Raw genomic sequence first — 7,106 nt, 5'->3', positions numbered from 1 at the left:
GACCATCATGGAGTACAGCTAGATTTTGTGGTCACTCATAGTGTATACAACCCCCCCCCCACACACACACACTGCCGAGTATTTGGCATGGGAGCATGGGTGCATGGAGCATGGAGCATGGGTGCATGGAGCACTGGTGCATGTGTGCATGGAGCATGGGTGCATGGAGCACTGGTGCATGGGGCGCATGGAGCATGGGCGCATGGAGCATTGGTGCATGTGTGCATGGAGCATGGGTGCATGGAGCACTGGTGCATGGGCGCATGGAGCATGGGTGCATGGAACATTGGTGCATGGGTGCATGGAGCATGGGTGCATTGGTGCATGGAACATGGGTACATGGAGCATTGGTGCATGGGTGCATGGGTGCATGGAGCATTGGTGCATGGGTGCATGGGTGCATGGAGCATGGGTGCATGGGTGCATGGTCTAGCCTTTCAGTGTCACTGTCAACTCTCCCCTGCCCTCCTTGTCTCCCCTTTGCTTTTCCCAGGACCCAGGCAGGAGCCATTAAAAACTCCTAAAGCCAACCATGGAGTCCCAGTCTAGGCCTCCTGCTGCAAGGGACCAGGTCTCTGGGTTTGCTGCCAGCACAGAGGTGACCAAGCTGGCTTCATTGCCTGTGTGCCACCCCCACTGACAGCAGAGCCAGCAGACAGGCTCCAGGCCAGTGCCCAGCGACTTTCCGTGGTGGAGGAGCCCAGCCGAGGCCCCACAGCTGTTCTGTCCACAGCTCAATCTCCAGCTGCCTGGGTGCAGGGTCCTTTCAGGACTGAGCTTGGACCATCGGGCAGCCATCGACCCACCCAGGTGGGCAGCAGGAGGATTATGACACAAGGTAGGGATGTCCCCAGGCCTCTTAGATGGGAAACAGGTGACACAAAGACCTACCTTTGGAGTCAGAAATCCTGTCAGCCAACCTGCCCCAACTTTGGGTGAGGACAAACTATGGGGCCCCCAGAGTGTGGCCGAGCTCTCAGGGTACTCTGACCCAGCTCTCCAGCTTTCAGGCTCTGGGAGCGTTGATTTCTCCCCATCCCTCCCTACTTGGGCTCCAATCAATCAATAGAGGAAATCTTTCGCGTGGCACCTCTCTGAGCCCTGCAGGCTCCTACAAGATTGATTAACACAAACATCAATTTCTTGGGCCGCACGCCTCTGAAAACACGGTGCTTTTTCAGATTGAATTGCTACTGTGCGCCCCGGTGTAAATAAAGGAGAGGGAATAACATGGAAGATTTGTGACTGTGTGCTGTGGCTGCCCTCTCAGCTGGTGCTGCTAGACCGGCGACAGGGAGACGGAGGGCAGAGGAAGAGAGGGGGGCATATGTGGCATCCCCTGACCCCCTGCCAAGACTGACAGACGGACAGAGAGGTGGAGGAGAGCCGGGGGTGTGAAAAGTCACAACTATGGCACAGCAGATCTGTAGCAGGATCTCTGGAAGATTCGTGCTAATTGGCTCTTTATTTTCTCTGGCAGTCGGGAGGGTGTCGGCAGAGGGGCAGGTGTCACTACTGGCCCTGCAGCAGCTGTGGGATAGCTTGGCTTCTGGCCCTGAGGCTGCATGAGGCTCCTTTGGCGTTGCCCCTCCCTCTCCCTCTCCAGCAAAAAGCCAGGCATGATCAAGCAGGCTCAGACCAGACACCTCGTGGGCACAGGGCCCAGGAGAACCGGAGCAGGAGAGTTTGTCAAGGTAGAGATGCACACAGGGACTGACCATGGTGCTGAGGTTCTTCCCTGAGGCCACACCCTGCCCTGCTTGGCTTTGTGCCTTCGGGATGTGTCCCTGAACCCTGCTGCCTGTCTCCTTATCCTGAAGCCCAGCTACCTCCATACCCCTAAACATTTCACCTGGGCCATGGGGACCCTGAAAAAAAATTTTTTTTATGCTACTGTACTAAAACACTCTGACAAAAGCAACTTAAAGGAGAACGGGTCTATTTGCGATCACAGTTCAAGGTACAATCCATTGCAGTGAGGAAGCCAAGGCCGTAGGAACTTATTGCAGCTGGTCATGTTGAATCCACAATCAGGAAGCAGACCGTGATGAATGCACACTGCTGCTCTGAGCCCTTTCTCTGGACCTCAGCCTAGGGAATGGCGCCACCTATGGTGAAGATGGGTCCTTCCCATATCAATTAATGTAATCAAGAGAATCCCCGCAAGCATGCTCAGAAGCCCATCGTCCCTGGTGATTCTAGATTCCTTCCATCTGACAGGCAACAGTAATCTTCACAGGGCCCCAGCCTAGGGCATGCGAACCGCTGAGAAGTCTTGTGAGACTTCTCACAGCCTAGAATATGTGAACAGCTGATACATCTCACAACAAACAAGAAACGGGTGAGGCTGGTGTCAGTAATAAAGTTCAAACATCTTGAATTCCCCCCTGTGGCCATCCAGCCTGAGACAATGAGGAACCACCTTCTCCAGGGCTCCCTGTCAAGTCTGTGACTACAGCTTCTGCACATGGCTGGCCCCTGCTGGCGCTTGAGGATGATCGGCAGGTGATGTGGCTCCGCTACCATGCTTTGTCTCTGCAGTAAAGGTCCAGGTCTCTCTGGGCTCAGCCTTTGTTCAGATCTGGTGGCACACCTGTCACACTGGGAAAGTTCTTACTTACACTTCAGGTGCTAGCACAGTTAGGACTGGGGGTGACTTCAAGAAGAGGAAGAGCTCACAATTCCAATGAGTTCTAAGCTTCGTATTTTTTTTATCCTGTACCCCAACTGGAGAGGCCAGCAGACTCCAAGGAACTGACTTTGGACCTGGGCAACCAGACAATGGGAAATTATCATCATCTTAGTCGCCAGCTCAGCTCTGGGCAGAATCCTGGGTCCCTTTGTTGACTCATATTGGGCAGCAGGAGTGGAGCTGGGTCCTGGAGGGACAGGCTAGTTATAAATGTGGTATGGTCTTGCCCAGTTCTTGGGATGTCTAGGATCAGAGCTGCTGCTGCTCCTGAAGCCAGCTGTCAGTTCACTGGAGCTGGACTGTCCAGGTGAGGGTCTCCTGTATTGAGGATGGATAGGTGGTGGGAAGCGGGTTTGCAGAAGCTGTCTGACCTGCTCTTTACCTCCCACGCCTCAAGTCTTCCATTGCTCTCCAGGACCCTCAAACTCAAGCTACAAGAGCCTCACCTGGTCTCCCGGAAACTTGCAGCACGCTCCCTTCATGATCTTACATCTGAACCTGGTGATCCCTTCGGGGCTTCTCTAGTACCCTTCCCAAGGCTGACTCCAGTCCCTCAGGATGTGGTTTCTGACAGGGCAAGTGCTTACCAAGGACCTAGTGCGTGTTGGGTGCCAGGCATGCCCAGCATGATTGTGACTCCCAAGCTTGCAGTTCAGGGTCTTGCTTTTCTTCTAGAGGCAGGGCTTTTCCTGCACTCGGGGGTGTGTGAGCCTAGCATACAGCAGGAGAGGTGCCTCACCCTTGAGTACCCTTCAGAACATATGGCTGAGCCCTAGATCCTTCCTAGCTTGTGTCCTGTGTACCAGATGCTTCCATATCCCTGGGCTCTTCAGCAGGGTTGTGGGGCTCAGCTGTCCAAGAACGGGTGAGGTGGGGAGTGGGGAGCTGTGTTGTAACGCACTCACTGACCAGCCATGTCCTGAGCCAGGGAGGACAGGTATGTTCCCTGCCAGAGAGATGGGAAAACCCACAAAGGTATGACTGAATGAGAGAGGTCTTGAAGAACTGATGAAGGATACAGAGGTGCCTCCTAGTGTCAGGCATCCAGGCTTGCTTCCAGGGGAGGCAGCCCTGCCGATGGAGAGAGTACAAATGCCAATGCAGAGACTCAGAGGTTCACAGGAGGAGTGGGAACCAGGGGGTTGTGGTCAGACAGATTTTGGAGAGATTCCCAGGGCTCTCTGGGTGGACAGCCACGGAGGCCAGAGCCTGAATAATCTAGAGGCAGGAGGCAGGTGAGTTGCAGAGATTCGTGGAGGCAAAGGCATGGCCAAGGGAAGGCATGAGGCTGGTGCTCTCCTTTTCTGGACATCCCTGGAGAGATTCCCCCTGTCCTTCCCCTTCAGCATGTCACCATGTCACCAGAAACAAGTTTCTGAGAAAGTGAGCTGAGGAAGCCGGAGTAGCCCCTCCCTGTTTCCCCCCGTTTCTCTTTGCGGCCCCATTCTCATTAGACAGACTTTGAGTGCCTAGCCCTTCCTTGGGAGTCTGCTTTTTTTATTTTTATTTTTATTTTTTTATGGTACCAGGTTACCTGGCATTTAAGAGACTAGAGGTGGAGATCCCAGAGCCCCGCTGATGTGTTTAGACTCCCTTAATCTGAACTGCTGCCCCTGTGAGACATTGCAGAGCTTGGGGCTCAGGATGATGGGCCAGGGATGAGCCAGGGCAGAGCCAAGACGAGATGCTGCTGCCTGGGGTTTCAAGTGGAATCAAGTGAGTCAGCTTCTGCAGTGCGTTCAGGCGTGCCCAGACTCGCAGTAGCTGCCGGTGGCAGGCACTTGAGTTAAGTGTGGCTAATTTGGTACAAGAACACGATGCCACCAGTAATTTTGCATTTGGGAGACAATAAGAGACAGTACAAGGCCTGTTTCAGAGGTAGCAGGAAGGGGGTGGGCAGGAGAGAGCAGTGGACAAAGGGCTTGGCACGGGCGTGGAAGGGACTGGAATCTGCCAGCCACTTCATGAAGCCAGGACCCTGCCATGGCACCTGCAGCCCCCAGGTTTTTTTTTTTTTTTTTTTTTTTTTTTTTTTTTTTTCAAGACAGGGTTTCTCTGTGTAGTTTTGGTGCCCATCCTGGATCTCACTCTGTAAACCAGGCTGGCCTCGAACTCACAGAGATCCGCCTGGCTCTCCCTCCCGAGTGCTGGGATTAAAGGCGTGTGCCACCACCGCCCGGCATCCCCGGGTGTTTGTGGGAAAGGCAAACCTGGTCCTAGCTTGTTGAAGCAACGGGCCTGGGTAGAGGCTGAGGGTAGTGACTGTGTCTATTTACGTCATCGTGGGCTCTGAGTCCCCTTTGTTTGCTTGTCCCCTGGTACTTTCATCCCTTGCACCAGGAAGAACAGGAGGCCCTGGGGTGAGCTTGGCATAGAAGCCAGCCCCCGTGGCCAGGCCACAGCAGGCAGTAGGGTGAAACTGGGAGTCAGGACTTGACATTCCTCTATAAAAGCCCCCTTGCATCTTGGTTCAGTAGCACAAAGCCAACCTTCGTTGTAGGCGGAAGGAAATGGGTAGGGAGGGAATCTTCAGGGAGATGGTTCTGAGCTATGCCCCAGAGCCACAGCTCACCCACCCCCCTAGGTCCCCTATTCCACTTCATCCTTCAACAAGCATTTTCTGAGCTCTGGGCACCCCTGTGAGTCAACCAGGCACGTGAGCCCTTGGCTAATGCAGTCTGGTGGTGACTAGCAAGTCCCAGCCCCTGGCCACTGATGGACGTTGGAAGCTTCCTCCCATTTTTGCCATTGTTTTCTTGGGCCAGTGGATGCAGCCACAGAGGTGAAAGTTCCTTTCTTTGGGCTCTTGGTCACTAGGAAGCAGGTTCAGAAGCAGGAAGGTTGGGGTCCTAATACCATGCTTGGTGGGATGTTGTGAGAAGGGCTGAGCTGAAGAGGACATCAGGGTGGTCTGATGAAGTGGGATTCAGCTTTCCTCTGAGCTGACTGGCCCAGGGCAGTGTGTATCCTCAGTCAGCTTGAAGCTCCAGCCACCCCTCCATCTTATTTGCCTAAGACCACACAGCTTGTAGAGGGAAATGGTTAAGAGCAACAAAACACTCCACACTAATGAAAACTAAGGTCTAATAATGTGTGATGTTTTGGTGGCACTAAAAAAAAATGAAGGCAAGTTCATAGCAGGAAACAATTGTATTAAAAAGAGACCAGTGATCTTAATGGCCGCCTTAAGAAGCGGGGGAAGGGAGCTAACTGGGGCTGTAGCTACGCGGGCAGGGCAGCTGCTGTGCATGCGCACAGTCCTCTGTTCTTTTCCCAGCACCTTGTAAAATGGGTCTGGTGGTGCGTGCCTGTAACGCCAGCGTCTGAGAGGTGAAGGTACGAGAGTCAGGAGTTCAAGGCTGGCCAGCGATGTGGCTTAGCAGGCTAAGGTTTGCTCTCCGGAGCCCACTGTGGAAGGAGAGCCTGCTCCCAAAAGCTGTCCTCTGACCTCCACAGAGACATAGTGGTGTCCATACCTCCCCTCCCCTCATAATGAAATAAAGAAGTTCAGGGTCATCCTTGGCCACATAGTAATTTTGAGGCCAGCTTGGGCTATATAAGCCCTTGTCTAAAAAAAGGTGGTGGTGGGGGGCGCTGGAGAGATGGCTCAGGAGTTAAAAGCACTGGCTGCTCTTCCAGAGGACCTGGGTTTGACTCTCAGCACCCACACGGAGGCTCATAATTGTAACTCTCATTCCAGGAGATCTGATGCCCTCTCTTTTGGCCTTCTTGGGCACCAGGCATGCACATTGTGCACAGACATACATGCAGGCAAAACAACTATGCACATGAAATAATAATGAAAAAAGAAAACCTTAGGAAAAACATGTACACAGTGTTTAACTTCTTGCAGTGTGAGTATGATACACGTTCCCCATTTACTCATGTGTTCATTGGCATTGATCAATAAAGTTCCATACCTCTTCCTAAGTCTTCAATCAGATTTATTTCTAGGAAGCTGAGATATCTTGATATTGCGCTAAGTTGTATCATTTTAATATATATTTTTATGTCGAGGATCGAATCCAAGGCTCCAAGCCTGCTAGCAATCATTTCTCCAATGACACCCCTAGCTCTAACCTTGAAAAAAAGTCTGTTTGCGTAGTTCTATATTTTAAAGACTTACTTTATTATTTATTTTATATATGTTTGTCTGTGTGAGTGTATGCTGCATATGTGTAGGCACTTTGGAAGCTAGAACAGGGCATCAGATCCCCTGGAATTGGTGTTACAGGTGGTTGTGAGCCACCCAACATGGGTGCTAGGAACCAAACTTTAGTTACCTGAAGGAACAGCAAGAACTCTGGACTACTGAACCCTCTCTCCAGCTCACCATTGAGTCATGTTATGTACAAATATGACATTGTGCATTGATTTTGCATTCAACATTCTTCCATACTCAGTATTTCTGATG

The sequence above is a fragment of the Peromyscus leucopus genome, chromosome 4 (assembly GCF_004664715.2).
Source record: "Peromyscus leucopus breed LL Stock chromosome 4, UCI_PerLeu_2.1, whole genome shotgun sequence".
NCBI lineage: Eukaryota > Metazoa > Chordata > Mammalia > Rodentia > Cricetidae > Peromyscus > Peromyscus leucopus.
The sequence above is the reverse complement of the archived record's forward strand: the minus strand, read 5'-3'. Positions refer to the sequence as shown.